The sequence below is a fragment of the Leptonychotes weddellii genome, chromosome 7 (genome assembly GCF_054177405.1).
Source record: "Leptonychotes weddellii isolate Sample4059 chromosome 7, ASM5417740v2, whole genome shotgun sequence".
NCBI classification, from domain to species: domain Eukaryota; kingdom Metazoa; phylum Chordata; class Mammalia; order Carnivora; family Phocidae; genus Leptonychotes; species Leptonychotes weddellii.
The window spans coordinates 86,194,828-86,212,187 of NC_138375.1; positions in this window are offsets into that span (position 1 = coordinate 86,194,828).

Here is a 17,360-nt window from a genome sequence, read left to right on the forward strand (position 1 = left end):
TCCCCGTTTGTGTTCCCTCTCTCGCTGTGTCTTTCTCTGTCAAATAAATAAATAAAATCTTTAAAAAAAAAAAAAAAAAAGACTATGGCACACACTATAAAGGACAGTTAAGAATGTTCCCTTACCATGAAGGACTTTATATAACCTAGCTGAGCAGATAAAACTAACATTTATGACCTAATTAGTGAACAATATCAAATAGTTAAAATTAACTGTTAAAGATCTGGAGACTGTTGTTGTAGGCATTTTTGAAATGATTACTGTGCTGAAGGTCACTGAGTTGATGTTTAGAGTGGGCTACATTATGAAGGATCTTGAAAGAGTAAAATTTAGTTAAGTGGCATTTAAGAGACCCCTGGAGCTTTCTGATTTGGCAAGAGGTGCTTACAAAAGTTTTCTTCAACAGAAATACTCAGGGCATCTCTGAGTAGAATGTGAACAATGAAGTCATGAAGAACTTTTTAAGATTCTAGCAGTAAAACAAGGGCCTGAACTAAGGTGGTGCCGGTGAGGAACTTGAAAATCAAATGATATGTTACTAGGATTAAAATTCTGCTCTCCAGGGGCGCCTGGGTGGCTCAGTCGTTGGGCGTCTGCCTTTCGCTCAGGTCATGATCCTAGGGTCTTGGAATCGAGCCCCGCATCGGGCTCGCTGCTCGGTGGGAAGCCTGTTTCTTCCTCTCCTGCTCCCCCTGCTTGTGTTCCTGCTCTCACTAGCTCTCTCTCTGTGTCAAATAAATAAAATCTTAAAAATAAATAAATAAATAAAAAATTCTGCTCTCCAGTAATATTGTACTTACTATAGATAAAATACTATGATTGAAACAAAGAATATAAACAACATATATAGTTGTCAGCATGCTCCCAACAATATGGAAATTCTAGATCCATCTAATTTAATCTATATTGTTTTCAGTAAATGGATTTTATTCTGTTATGAGAAAGCTGCTCACCTCTGTGAAAATTATAACATTTTTAAAGCCCTCTTACTTTTCCTTAGTCTCTGAAATAACAAGTTCTCCAGGAAAAAAGAAAGAGGGTGCCACAAATTTGTGGAATCTCTGTAATGTAAGGCCAACCAAAATGTGATTTATACCTGTATCACATGTAATGCGATTACAGGTTATGACATGTAAATTCTTTCAATTATCTTCAGCATATCAAAATTACATTTTATAAAGGGGTTTAAAGCATAATTTTCCTAAATTATTATTAGACCAGGCCCACTGAAATCTTTTCTTTCCAAATCTTTGAAGTACAAATGGTATCATAAGGGCATAGGCCTAAGAAAGTAAGCACTAAGTGTTTTTTGATTAGATGAATTAAAGCATAAATCAATCATCACAATTTATATGGTAATTAATTCAGACCAAAGCAGAGGATTATGAAACCAAAACATGAAATAATTTAGAAGAATCTTCTTAGAGATTAACTTTGACTCCAATGGCTTGTTTAAATTCATGGTTTTGTGGTTCCAAGATGTCATAGAAAACTTGTTTTTTGTCAAAATGGTCTCTAATGCAAAGTAAATCTTCAATGGAATAGTTATCATTTTTCCCAGTCCAAATAGTCAGGCTGTACCTGCATTAAAATAAAACAGAATTTTGTAGTGAAAAGTAAAAGATAAGAAACAGTGATGAGGAATTCCAATAAGCCTAAAAATAGTTACTCTCATTTATCTTTAACCCAAATTCACACAGACAAAAAAATTAATTAGCAGTGCTAGAACATATAGTTCCTGTTTCAGTCCTTCATGAACATCAAAAGAACTAGAGAGAAAAAACCACACATTGCCATCATCTAAATTAGGTAACTGCTATATCTGAATTACAGGAATGGGAAATGGCTTTGGAAACCCAGACTGGTAACACTGAAAACGGGCTGAATTTTGGACAAAAAAACTGAAGAGATTGTATTGCTGATCAAGGAATCTGTTCTCTACACAAAACCTACAGCTCTAACTTGGGTTTTTTTCAGTAGGCTGGGTAGGGTCAAAGGCATGACTACAAGGGATTATGAAGAGACACTAATGTCAATGACATTACCAACATTCATATTCACTTTCAAGTGGCCCCACTCTCCCTTCTGGGGGGAGGGAGGTTGTATGAGATATAAGAATGCCAAGAGATGTCACTAAGGATGCCAAACAATAAATTTAGATCCATTTCTGGGCATTAAAAAAGCAATAATAACATATGCAGATTTATCATGGATGTTAAGAACATACTCAGAATTTTAATGTTATTTAAGTTGTGTATTTTCATTTCTTCCAGTAGACATTACTTCTATTACAATACTCCTATTGCATCAGTCTAAGAAAATGTAAAGCTGCTAAGTAGTTTCATACTTATTTTCCCCATAAACATTTCAGAACGCAGGAAAAAAATCTCCAAAACACTTCATCTACTAATAATAAGAAATAGTCTAACCAAGGTATGTGTTCTTGCTATGTTGACACGTTCCTGTCCTTAAGGATGGTGACACCATTCTAGAGATGTACTTTGAATTTTATTCCACAGCAGCATTATGTGGCAAAACAAAAAGAAATTTTAAGCTACAGATGAGGACACACACAGACACACACACAAATGGGAATTACTTTAGGATCCATATTTTTACAACTTATCAAGACTGAATTAGAAAGAATTAAAAAATCTGGATAGATTAATTACTAGTAAAGAAACTGAATCAGCAATTAAAAATCTCCCAATGAAGAAAAGCCCAGAACCAGATGGCTTCACTGTTGAATTTTCCAAACATGTAAAGAAATAACACCAATTCTTCTCCAACTCTTCCAAAGAACTGAAGAGCAAGAAATTTCAGCAGCATTATCTTGATACCAAATCCAGAAAAGACACTACTAGTGAAGAAAACTGTAAGTCAATATCCCTGATGAATATAGATGCAAAAATTCTCAATAAAATACTACCAAATTCTGCAGCACAATAAAAGAATCATTCACCATGATCAAGTAGGATTTATCCCTGTGATGCAAAGATAGCTCAACACACACAAATCAATCAATGTTACACATCACATTTAATAGAATGAAAGAAAAGAATCATATGATCATTTCAGTAGGTGCAGAAAAAGCATCTGACAAAATTCGACATCCACTCATGAAAAAACTTAATAAATCAGGCTCAGAAGGAACATATCTCAACAGAATAAAGGCCATATATGACAAGTCTACAGCTAACAGCATACTCAATGATGATAGGTTTTCAATGATGAAAGCTTTTCCTCTAAGATCAGGAACAAGACTAGGGTGCTCACTCTCGCCATTCTTATTCAACATAGTACTGAAAGTCCTAGCTACAGCAATGAGGCAAGAAAAAGAAATAAACAGTATAAAAATTAGAAAGAAGTCAAATTGCCTCTACTTGCAGATGACATGATTTTGTACATAGATTTTGTATACTCAATCAAAAACCTGTTAGATCTAATCAATGAATTCAATAAAGTTGCAGGATACAAAATTAATATACAAAAATCAGTAGTGCTTCTATACACCAACAGTGAAATTTCTGAAAAAGAAATAAATTGATCTCATTTACAATAGCATCAAAAACAGTAAAAAACATGTGAATAAATTTAACCAAGAGGTAAAAGATCTTTAAACTAGAAGTTATGATACTGATGAAAGAAATCAAAGAAGACATAAATAAATGGAAAAGTATTCTGTCTTCATGAATTGGAAGAATTAATGTTAAAATGTCAGTACTACCAAAAGATTCAGTGCAATCCCAATTGTAATGGCATTTTTTAGAGAAGTAAAAAAAAAACTCCCCTAAAATTTATATGGAATCACAAAAGACCCTGAATAGCCAAAGAAATCTTAATAAAGAAGAAAAAAGCAGGAGGCAGCATACTTCCTGATTTCAAGTTATACTATATAGCAATAGTCATCAAAACAGTGTGGTAGTGGCATAAAAACAGAAAAATAGACCAATAGAACAGAATCAAGAGCCAAAAAATAAACCCAAGCATATATGATCAACTAATATTTGACAAGGGAGCCAAGATTACTCAATGGAGAAAAAAGTCTCTTCAATAAATGGTGCTAGGATAATTGGATAGTCACATGTAAAAAAATGAAACTGACCCCATATCTTATACCAGTCACAAAAATTAACTTGAAATGAGTTAAAGAATTAAATGTAGGATCTGAAACCATTAAACCCCAAGAAGAAAACACAGGAATAAAGCTCCTTGACATGGGTCTTTGTAATGATTTTTTGGATATGACACCTAAAGCACAAGCAATAAAATAAAAAATAAACAAGTGGGACTAAATCGAACTAAAAGGCTTCTGCACAGCAAAAGAAACCATCAACAAAGTGAAAAGACAACCTCTGGAATGGAAATGGGACAAAATATTTGCAAATCATATATCAGATAAGGGGTTATTATCCAAAGTACGTAAAGAACTCACAGCAAAAAACTAATAGTAATAAACTATAACAAAAAAACAAATAACCTATTTTAAAAATGGGCAAAGGACCTAAATAGACATTTTTCTAAAGAAGATATATGAAAGGCCAACAGGTACATAAAAAGATGCTCAAGATCACTAGACATTATGGAAATGTAAATCTAAACCACAATGAGATATCATTTCATGCATGTTAGAATGGCTATCATCACAATGCTGGTGTGGATGTTAAGTAAAGGGAATCCTGTGCACTGTTGGTGGGATTATAAATTGGTACAGCCACTACAGAAAATAGTATGGAGGATCCTCAAAACTACCATATGATCCAACAATTCTACAATATACCCAAAGGAAACAAAAATATTAACTTGAAAAAATATCCACACCCTCATGTTCATAGAAGCATTGTTTACAATAGCTAAGACATGGAAATAACCTAAGTGTCCATCAATGGATGAATGGATTAAAAAGTTGTGGTATATACATGTATACAATATAGCATTCATTATTCAGCCATAAAAGAATGAGGAAACCTTACCATTTGCAACGGCATGGGTGGGCCTTGAAGGCATTAGCTAAGTAAAATAAGTCAGACAGAAAAAAACAATACTGTACAATCTCACTTATATGTAGAATCTAAAAGGAAAAAAACTCACAAAGAGATTAGACTTGTGGTTATCAGAGGTAGAGGGTGGGGAGGGGGAAATGGAGGAAGGTGGTCAAAGATACAGACTTACAGTTATAAGATAAGTAAGTACTAAGGTTGTAATGTATAACATGATGACTAGAGCTAACAATGCTGTATAACTACATAGGAAAGTTTTTTAGAGAGTAAATCCTAGGAGCTCTCATCACAAGGAGAAATTTTTTTCCTTTTTCCTTTTCTTCTTTCTTTTTACTGTATTTATATGGGAAGGTGGAGGTTAGCTGAATCTATGGTGGTAATCATTCCACAATATATATAAATCTAACCATGATGCTGTATACCTTAAACTTATACAGTGATGGGGGTGCCTGGGTGGCACAGTCAGTTAGGTGTCAGATGCTTGATTTTAGCTCAGGTCACGATCTCAGGGTTGTGGAATCAAGCCCCGTGTCAAGCTCTACATTCAGCATGGAGTCTGCTTAGGACTCTCTCTCCATCTCCTTCTCCCCCTCCCCCTGGCTCTCTATCTCTCTCTCTCTCAAATAAATAAATAAATCTTAAAAAAAAAAATGCTTATACAGTGGTGTATTTCATTTATTTCTCAATAAAACAAAGAAATACAAAAAAAAACCCCTGTATATTTTTGCTAAAATGGCATCTTTATTACTTTATTTGAACACCATAATGACAAACCTTATAAAAAAAAATACAGATATGAATTTAGGTTACAAAAGGAGCTCTTCAGTGTTATTCTGCCTCTTTTAATCCTCCATTATATTTAAAGAGAAATAGGGAAAAAAATTGCCTCAGGGTACCTTAAACTGTATTTATTCAAATCAATTCTCAGGTTTCATTTTTTAAGCTCTTTTTCTTAGGAAATAACATATATAGGAAAAATGCATAAAACATAAATATGCATTTTAACAAATTATTATAAAATGAACTCCAGTGTAGCCAAACACAAATCAAGAAGTAGAGCACTGCCAGTACCTTGGGAGGTACCTATATGTCACTCTGTGATCACAACGTTTCCTCTACCCTGGAGTCCTCACAACCTTGACTTTTGTGGTAGCCATATTCTTGCTTTTCTTTATTTACTACCTATATATCCATCCCTAACGAGTACAGTTTAATTTTTGCCTGTTAATTTTATACAAATGGAATCATATGGTATATATATATATATTTTTTTTTTAAAGATTTTATTTATTTATTTGACAGAGAGAGACACAGCAAGAGAGGGAACACAAGCAGGGGGAGTGGGAGAGGGAGAAGCAGGCTTCCTGCTGAGCAGGGAGCCATGCGGGGCTCGATCCCAGGACCCTGGGATCAGGACCTGAGCCGAAGGCAGACGCTTAACGACTGAGCCACCCAGGCGCCCCTGGTATATATTTTTTTGGTCTTGCTTCTTTTTTTAAAAAAGACTTTATTTATCTATTTGGGAGAGAGAGTCCTAAGAGACTAGTCTAGAGTCTAGAGAGAGAGTGAGTGGGGGGAAGGGGCAGAGGGAGAAGCAGACTTCCTGCTGAGCAGGGAGCCTGATGCAGGGCTTGATCCCAGGACCCAAGATCAGGACCTGAGCCAAAGGCAGACGCTTAATCTATTTCATGTAAAGAAGTGAAGAGAATTTGCCCATATCTGTAGATGACAGAGAAAGCCTACCAAAGACATTTCTAGATGAGGGGCACATTCCACCTAAACACTTTGCAACAGCGGGAATGGCATCCCTGAGCGACAAGTGGAAGCTTTCTTGAATTAGGTTTGATCCCAAGAAGCTATGAAGATAACAAAAGAGTTAACACAGAAAAGCCATAGTTGTGACTTTTCCTATTCCTGCGGAAACTCAAAATTTAAAATTTAAGCAATAGGGGTGCCTGGGTGGCTCAGTCATTAAGCATCTGCCTTTGGCTCAAGTCATGATCCTAGAGTCCTGGGATCGAGCCCGGCATCAGGCTCCCTGCTCAGCAGGAGGCCTGCTTCTCCCTCTCCCACTCCCCCTGCTTGTGTTCCCTCTCTCGCGTTCTGTCAAAAAAACAAAACAAACAGAAAACTTTAAATAAAAAAATAAAATAAAATGTAAGCAATACATAAAAGATTTTACTTAGAGGGGTGCCTAGGTAGCTCAGTCGGTTAAGCATCTGCCTTCAGCTCAGGTCATGATCTCGGGTCATGGGATTGAGCCCCACATCAGGCTCCCTGCTCAGCGGGGAGTCTGCTTCTCCCTCTGCCTCTCCCTCTGTTCTCTCTCTCAAATAAAAAATAAAAAAGATTTTACATAGAGATACCACATTGCCTACCTCCATTGACCGAGAAAAGTTAAAGGCTAAACAAACTCACATATAAGACTCTCTAGGTCTGGGGCGCCTGGGTGGCTCAGTCGTTAAGCGTCTGCCTTTGGCTCTGGTCATGATCCCGGGGTCCTGGGACGAGCCCCGCATCGGGCTCCCTGCTCAGCAGGAAGCCTGCTTCTCCCTCTCCCACTCCCCCTGCTTGTGTTCCCTCTCTTTCTCTCTATTAAATAAATAAAAATTTGGAAAAAAAAAAAAAAGACTCTCTAGGTCTAAGAAACAGAGTCTTGGTCCCTCTCCAATATCCACTTTGGGCAAGTAGCCTGTCCAGAAGAAAAATGACTTTCTTTAAAGTACAATAATCAAAACCTGCAGAGGTTTTACACAACAGAGTACAAGAAAACATAAGGATAAATAGGGGTGCTTGGGTGGCTCTCCCTTTCCCACTCCTCCTGCTTGTGTTCCCGCTCTTGCTGTCTCTCTCTCTGTCAAATAAAATCTTAAAAAAAAAAAATATATATATATATATATAAGGGAAACAAATGGCAGATGGAGAAATAAGAACTTAATCTTTCAAAAACTATCAGGTAGCAGAAATATATGTAAAACTTAAAGAATGCCAAAAGGCAGATGAAAGCCATGACCAACATTTTTTACATGATGCAACAGCTTCTTTGAAGAAAGAACACAGGGCAGAGGTATGAGCTCATGGAAGGGGATACAAGACAATATAAAAAAGATGATGAAACATTAATTGGCAGATTTTAGGAAAGAAATGAAAAATTAATACTACTACAGAAATAAAGTGAAATCGGAAGATATACAAGGGAAAACAGACATTGTTGCAAATACTGTAAGGGATATAAAAGATAGACAATTGGGTGCCTGGGTGGCTCAGTTGGTTAAGCGACTGCCTTCAGCTCAGGTCATGATCCTGGAGTCCCTGGATCGAGTCCCACATCGGGCTTCCTGCTCGGCAGGGAGTCTGCTTCGTCCTCTGACCCTATCCCCTCTCAGGTGTTCTCTCTCTCTCATTCTCTCTCTCTCAAATAAATAAATAAAATCTTAAAAAAAAAAAAAAGAGATAATAAAATCAAGAAAAATAAAATCCAAATAAATAGAAAGGAAAGAAAGACTAAAGAGAAAAAACAGATACCAAACATAGGCAAGGGAGATCTAAATATTCATAGCTGGAATCCCAGAAAGAGAAAAGATAAGTTTACAAATAAAATAGAACAAGTATTGGGCGCCTGGGTGGCTCAGTCATTAAGCGTCTGCCTTCGGCTCAGGTCATGATCCCAAGGTCCTGGGATCGAGCCTCACATCGGGCTCCCTGCTCGGCAGAAAGCCTGCTTCTCCCTCTCCCACTCCCCCTGCTTGTGTTCCCTCTCTCACTGTGTCTCTCTCTGTCAAATAAATATATAAAATCTTTAAAATAAATAAAATAAATAAATAAAATAGAACAAGTATTTTAAAATATAATTCACAGAAACATTCCAGAAAAGAACATTTGAATCTATATACTGAAAACAACCCTTGCTACATTCAGTTGTCCTCCCCCAAAACCCCTGGCCAAATCAAGACACTCACAAGGGCAAAAAGAAAATCAGGCTGGCTTCACATCTTTCCACACAGTAGAAAGCAGAGGAGCAATGTATTCAAAATCCTCAAGGAAAGGCACTGTGAGCTAAGAATTTTATAGCTAGCCAATTTATCATTGAATATAACAAAGCTGAACAATAAGAGACAATAAGTCAACTAAAATTAGCTGAAAGAGGTGAAGAAATACACTAATTTTATTACTGGTCACAGGAAGAAGTTAACAGGTACCTGTAAAGAAGCAGATTAAGCATACTTTGTGAAATTACAGTAATAAATAACCAATAGAAAAAAAAATGAACCTCCCAAATTATTAAAATTAAAAATACAAAACAAACAGCTACAGTGAAATATTTTCAAAGCTATGCAGATAACAAGTACTCTAGTTTAAAAAAAATGACAGAAACAAGACCAAACAAGACCAACATCTCTGTCTTATAAATAAAAGTAAATAAGTTAAACTCTCCTTTTAAAAGGCTGTTAGATTAAATTAATGGGAGTCAGGTAAGTTTGATAAGAAATTTACAACAGAGAAAGGGAGAAGGCTAGAAAGAACTCTAAGGGGTTGGGTTGAAATTGGAAGTATCAGTATGAACCCATGGGCTTTATATATGTATATATAGACACATAGAAATGGTTATAGATGTATATATTGGCATGTGTGTACGTATGCATAGGTGTGTGTCTGTACACATACACAGACTGTAATCACAGACACACAAGCACTTACCAGCTCTGTCCCCTGAGATGTCCTAGAAGCAATGACACTCTAGTAGCAATGATCATACTAAACTCCCAGATTTTACTTTCAAAATACCATCCACCACTATAATCAGGCACACATTCTTGAAGAAGTAGCTAATTTGAGAACTGGGACAGGGAAAGTACATGAGTCTCCAGAAAACATAAGCATGAGATCTGTCAAGAGGAAATAGTGAGCTGATCCAAGTTGAGAACATCTTTCATAACAAAAGCCCTGTCATCTTTAAGACTGTCAAGTGTATGAGATAGGGAAAGACTGAGGGCCTATTCCAGACTGAAGGAGACTGATGAGACGTGAAAACTAAATGCAGTACATGTTCTTGGAGAGTTTCTTGGACCACAAAGAAAAAAGAAGCATTTTTTGAATGGTTGGTAAAATCTGTAATAGCTCCTCAGTCTCATGCTTTTTAGTGGGGTCTTTATCTGATTTTGGAATCAAAGTAATGCTGGCCTACATAGAAAGAGTTTGGAAGTTTTCCTTCCATTTCAATTTTTTGAGACATCTTCAGAAGAATAGGTATTAATTCTTCTTTAAATGTTTGGTAGAATTCCTCTGGGAAGCCATCCAGCCCTGGACTCTTGTTTGTTGGCAGACTTTTTATTACTGCTTAAATTTCCTTGCTGGTTATGGGTCTGTTCAGATTTTCTATTTTTTCCTGGTTCAGCTTTGGTAGTTTATACATCTCTAGGAATGCATCCTATTCTTCCAGATTGCCTAATTTGTTGGCATATAGTTGCTCATAGTTTTTTCTTATAATTGTTTGTATTTCTTTGGTGTTGGTTGTGATCTCTCCTCTTTCATTCATGATTTTATTTATTTGGGTCCTTTATCTTTTCTTTTGGTAAGTCTGGCCAGGGTTTTATCAACCTTATTAATTCTTTCAGAGAACCAGCTCCTAGTTTCATTGATCTGTTCTACTGTTCTTTAGGTTTCTATTTCATTGATTTCTGCTCTGATCTTTATTATTTCTCTTCTCCTGCTGGATTTAGGCTTTATTTGCTGTTCTTTCTCCAGATCCTTTAGGTGTAAGGTTAGTTTGTATATTTGAGAACTTTCTTGTTTCTTGAGAAAGGCTCGTATTGCTATATACTTCCCTCTTAGGACCACCTTTGCTGCATCCAAAAAGTTTTTGTTTTTTGTTTTTTTTTAAAGATTTTGTTTATTTATTTATTTGACAGAGAGAGACACAGTGAGAGCGGGAACACAAGCAGGGGGAGTGGGAGAGGGAGAAGCAGGCTTCCTGTGGAGCAGGGAGCCCGACGTGGGGCTTGATCCCAGGACCCTGGGATCATGACCTGAGCCGAAGGCAGACACTTAACGACTGAGCCACCCAGGTGCCCTGAATCCAAAAGGTTTTGAACAGTTGTGTTTTCACTTTCACTTGTTTCCATGAATTTTTTAAATTATTTTTTAATTTCCTGGTTGACCGATTCAGTCTTTAGTAGGATGTTATTTAGCCTCCATGTATTTGAGTTATTTTCAAATTTCCTCCTGTGATTGAGTTCCAGTTTCAAAGCACTGTGGTCCAAAAACATGCAAGGAATAATCCCAATCTTTTGGTACCAGCTGAGACCTGATTTGTGATGCAGGATGTGATCTATTCTGGAGAATGTTCCATGTGCACTCGAGAAGAACGTGTATTCTGTTGCTTTAGGATGGAATGCTCTGAATATATCTGTGAAGTCCATCTGGTCCAGTGTGTCATTCAAAGACCTTGTTTCCTTGTTGATCTTCTCCTTAGATGATCTGTCCATTGCAGTGAGTGGGGTGTTAAAGTCCCCTACTATTATTGTATTATTATCGATGTGTTTCTTTAATTTTGTTATTAATTGGCTGCTCCCATGTTAGGGGCAGAAATATTTCCAATTGTTAGATCTTCTTGTTGGATAGACCCTTTAATTATGATGTAGTGTTCTTCCTCATCTCTTATTACAGTCTTTGGTTTAAAATCTATTTTGTCTGATATAAGGATTGCAACCCCAGCTTTCTTTTGATGTCCATTAGCATGATAAATGGTTTTCCACCCCCTCACTTTCAATCTGGAGGTGCCTTTGGGTCTAAAAATGAATCTCTTACAGACAGCATATTGGTGGGTCTTGCTTTTTTATCCAATCTGATACCCTGTGTCTTTTGATTGGGGCATTTAGCCCATTAACATTCAGAATAAGTATTGAAAGATATGAATTTAGTGCCATTGTATTATTACCTGTAAAGTCATTGTTTCTGTATATTGTCTCTGTTCCTTTCTGGTCTATGTTACTTTTGGGCTCTCTCTTTGCTTAAAGGATTCCTTTTAATATTTCTTGTAGGGCTGGTTTGGTGATCACAAATTCTTTTAGTTTCTGTTTGTCCTGGAAGCTTTTTATCACTCCTTCTATTTTGAATGACATCGTAGGTGGATAAAGTATTCTTGGCTGCATATTTTTCTCATTTAGCACCCTGAATATATCATGCCAGTACTTTCTGGCCCACCAGGTCTCTGTGAATAGGCTGCTGCCAATCTAATCTTTCTACCCTTGTAGGTTATGGACCTCTTGTCCCAAGCTGCTTTCAGGATTTTCTCTTTGTTTCTGAGATTTGCAAGTTTCACTATTATATGTCAGGGTGTTGACTTATTTTTATTGATTTTGAGGGAGGGTTCTCTGTGACTCCTGGATTTTGATGCCTGTTTCCTTCCCCAGACTAGGGAAGTTCTCCACTATAATTTGCTCTAATATACCTTCTGCCCCCCCTCTCTTTCCTCTTCTTCTAGGATCCCAATTATTCTAATATTGTTTCATTTTATGGTGTCACGTATCTCTCAAATTCTCCCCTCGTGATCCAGTAGTTGTTTATCTCTCTTTTTCTCAGCATTTTTCTCCATCATTTTATCTCTATATCACCAATTCTCTCTTCTGCCTCATTTATCTTAGCAGAGCCTCCGTTTTTTTTTTTTTAATTTTTAAAGATTCTATTTATTTATTTGACAGAGAGAGACACAGCGAGAGAGGGAACACAAGCAGGGGGAGTGGGAGAGGGAGAAGCAGGCTTCCCGCCAAGCAGGGAGCCCGATGTGAGGCTCGATCCTAGGACCCTGGGATCATGACCTGAACCAAAAGCAGACACTTAACGACTGAGCCACCCAGGTGCCCCTAGAGCCTCCATTTTTTATTGCATCTCATTAATAGCCTTTTTTATTTCAACTTGATGAGATTTTAGTTTTTTTATTTCTCCAGAAAGGGATTCTCTAGTGTCTTCTATGCTTTTTTCAAGCCCAGCTAGTATCTTTATAATCGTTATTCTGAACTCCAGTTCCAACATCTTACTTATGTCCATACTGATTAGGTCCCTGGCAGTTAGTACTGCCTCTTGTTCTGTTTTTTGAGGTGAGTTTTTCCATCTTGTCATTCTTGCAGAAAGTGGTCACTTTTCTATTTGTAGAGTTGCAGTTATTCTTTTCTTAGATCTCTGGTTGAGTTCGTAGGTGTTTAGAATGATTTGATAGCTATCTAGCTAAGTTCCTGGGACCAGACGAAACTAAGGTCTCCTACTCCTCCACCACCTTGGACTCCTCACTGACAATGTGAATTTAGGTAAAAAATCATTCAATAGGCCAAGAAGATCTTTTAATAATAAACTTCTAATTAATTCCTCATTAAGATAAAAGATATATGAATATGCACCAAATAACATATCATGAACATTTTAAAAAGCAAAAACTATGAAGGTAGAAGAGGAAACAAAAATATTTTAACAGCTGGAAACTTGAACTCTCTTAGTCCATAAGAAAGCTAATGGCCAAAAAATTAAAGATGATGTATTTGCACACATGCAAAATGGCACACATTAAGATTATTTATTATACTGGGCGCCTGGGTGGCTCAGTTGGTTAAGCAACTGCCTTCGGCTCAGGTCATGATCCTGGAGTCCCAGGATCGAGTCCCGCATCGGACTCCCTGCTCAGCGGGGCGTCTGCTTCTCCCTCTGATCCTCCCCCTCTCATGCCCTCTGTCTCCCATTCTCTCAGATAAATAAAAAATCTTTAAAAAAAAAAAAAAAGATTATTTATTATACCATCCTGTGTAATATCAAATATTGGAAACATTCTTCATGTTTACCAATAGGAAGCTCATTAAATACCATATTATAGTACATACATAAATATGATGCACCTAGAAAGGAAGCTTACCTTGGAAAGAGTCCCAAGATGTACTGCTAAGTAAAAGGAGGAGGGGGAAGCAAAGAACAGAACAGAAGCAAGGTATATGCTACCTTTGCTTTAAATAGAGGGGAAAATAAGAATCTGTATTTGTATTCACTCTTACCTGAATAAAGAAACTAATAACTGTGGTTATCTAAGAAACTAACAACTGTGGTTAGTGAGATTGGGCAGGACTGGCTAGATGGGAAAGAGGGTTTTCACAGTATAACTCTCCGTTCTTTGGTTTTTGAACCAGGTGAATGTATTAGTTATACATTAAATGAATGAATGAATTACATTAAAAGTATTTTTTAAAGCAAGCAAAAATTAAGGCATAGAAGAGTTAAATTACATAACTAATAATGTACATTAATGTGTTACATAAATTAGTAGTTTTACTCCAATATTAATTTTCCTTTCTTACACAACAAATACCTGAATTTTAACTAGACACAAGATTTACAGAATAACAGCAACATTTCCCGGCTTCACCAGCATCTAGGTATAGGCAGATGACTAAATTACAGCAAATGAGTTGTAAGAGGATGAGAAGTTGTGAAACTTCTAAGTCATGCCCTGGAAAGAAAGAGGCCTGCCATGAGCTTCTCTTCTTTCCTTCCTTACTACTGATGGAGTTTTTGAATATAGGTGAGGTTTGGTGGGGTGAGGTCCATAGCCGACAATCAAGAAAGAATTCTTGAGATGTCTTTGGTGCAAAATGGTGGTTTTATTAAAGAACAGGGACCCGTGGGCAGAAAGAGCTGCTGCACCAGGGTTGTGAGGGGTGGCTGATTATATACGTGGGAGTTGGGGGAGGTAAGGAAAAGGGAGGTTTTCAAAAGAAATTTCAAATGCTAAAGAGGACCTATAAGATACTGGAGGCCTTGCCATTGTCAAGTTAAGGCTGTTTTTCCCTCTAGTAAGGCATTAACATTAAGGCAGTTGGGAGCTTCCTGGAGGAACATTATACTCTGCCTGCCTCAAGTATTTGTGAATGGGCTGCAGATTATAAATGTAGATAAAATTAAACTTAATTTTATCTACATTTCCTTCTGGAAGTTAGATTATTGATAAGAATGCTTTTTTTTTTCTTGTAAATCACTAAGACATTTTAAACTGAGGGAGACTCTTGTCTTGGAGGACTATAATCTCTATAAGTTAACCATTTGTTTTTCCTTCCTTTAGCTTTAGGGCAGCCAGGAATGCCTGAGGATTGTCACACATTTCCCACCTGGGGGAGGGGGGGCAGAGGGAGGGGGTTTGTGGGTGTCAGCTTGTGCTTTGTCCTCAACTTGCCTTCTGCTCCCTCATCACCACCAACTGAAACTCAGACTGGACAGTAATCAATGTGACCATATGGACGAAGGAAATATCCTAAGGAAAGCAGAGAATCAAGATAGAAGCATTCTGGGTCCTTGACATGTGGAGGCACAAAATCAGCCCTGAATTATTTGTGCTTTGCCAGCTATGTGAAAGAGAACTAGACTTGTTAAAGCTATTGTTAATTTAAGTTTCTACTGTAACAGCCAAACTATATCCTCATACAATAGATGAACTCATACAAAATATCTGTATATTAAGCCCTTAATAAAATCTACAAAGTAAAATAAGATGTTATCTGATTATAATACAATAAACCTAGAAACTATTAATAAACCCAAAACAAATAATTCAACTACATAGATGCCTAAAAAATTTCTCTTAAAACAACTTTTGAGGAAAAACTCACACTTGTATAATACTTACAAATTGATAATAATGAAAATCTACACAAAAGAAATAATGGGACACTGATAAAGCAGTGGCCAGAGAAAAAAGAAAAGTCTTAAATACTTGTATTAATAAATATAAATATGTTAATATAAAAATGAAAGTAAGTAAACCATCCAACTCAAGAAATTATAAGCTACATAAAACATAATTTAAAAAGATAAAAGAGAAATTCATGAATCATTAATAAAAAACATGAATAAATCTAAGAGCTGATTCCTAAAAAAAGAGAAAGAGATAAATCCATTATCTAGTTTAATCAAGAAACAAGAGGGAAAACTCAAATAAATAAAATAAGGAAATAAAGACATAGAAATGTAGGGGCCAAGAGCAGGCCATCCCAACATGGACCATTTTGGCACAAACATTATTTTGAGTTAAAAACAACGAAAATTCCAGCAGATACAGGAAAATCTCTTTGCCTCCCCCACAACAGCCAGCATGTACCAGGAAGAGAGCTATTAACAGAGATTGCTCTTAACCTAAGAAACTTACCACATTAATAGAGCAACAGTTGTTTTCCAAACATATCTCACCTTCCTGCTAATGGTCTTTCTCCCCTTTGAATCCTCAGACCCAACCTTCCTACTCAGCTCCTTGAAGCCTCATGTTGCCTCACAGTCTCTGGAATTTCCACGTCTGCGTGGATTCCCTGTGCGTATGCTATTAAATTTGATTTTCTCCTGTTAATCTGTGTCATATTTATTTAGTCCAGGACCTTGAAGGGAAGAGGAATACTTCTTCTCCAACAGAAGAAATTAAAAGAATAAGAAACTATTTTAATAGCTTCTGTGTATAAATAAACTTTCAAAAACCTGGGTGAAATGAACAATTTTCTAGGATAAATATATCAAAATTAGTTCCCCCAAAGATAGAAAATCAATACAGACCATTTACCATATAATAAAAAGGCTGTATAATTAAGCTTTCTACAAAGTATCAGGTTTAGATAGTTTACTAAAACTCAGGTGCAAGCCATTTCAATGTTATTTTTTGTAATATCCCAGAACACATAAAAAGAAGGAATGGTCCCTAGCTTTTTAAATGAAATGTACATAACATTTATACCTAAAAATGAGAAAGAAAACACACTACAGACCAATCTCACTTCCAAATGCAAACAGCCTAACTAAAATTTAGCAATGAAATTTGGCAGTATATTAAAAGAATGATACATTTCATGAACAAGTGGGGTTTATTCTGGAAATGTGAAGATAACTCAATATTATAAAATATTAACATAATTTATTTTACTGATAGATATTGGAAAAAATATTTTCACAGAAACTGAAAAGGTATTTAGTAAAAATTCAATATCCACAGGAATGTGAGTACTTCTTTAATATATGCATATCTGCTTCCCTTACTCTTTCCAATATAGTGAATTACTAAACTGAGTTTTTTCCTGGATGATTTGGGAAAATTCTTTATTAGAATTCTTTATATCTGTGTGACATATGTATCAAGAATAGTTTTACGATGGGCACCTGGGTGGCTCAGTCGGTTAAGCGACTGCCTTCGGCTCAGGTCATGATCCCGGAGTCCCTGGATCGAGTCCCGCATCGGGCTCCCTGCTCGACGGGGAGCCTGCTTCTCCCTCTGCCCCTCCCCCCTCTCATGTGCTCTCTTCTCTCTCTCATTCTGTCTCAAATAAATAAATAAAATCTTTAAAAAAAAAA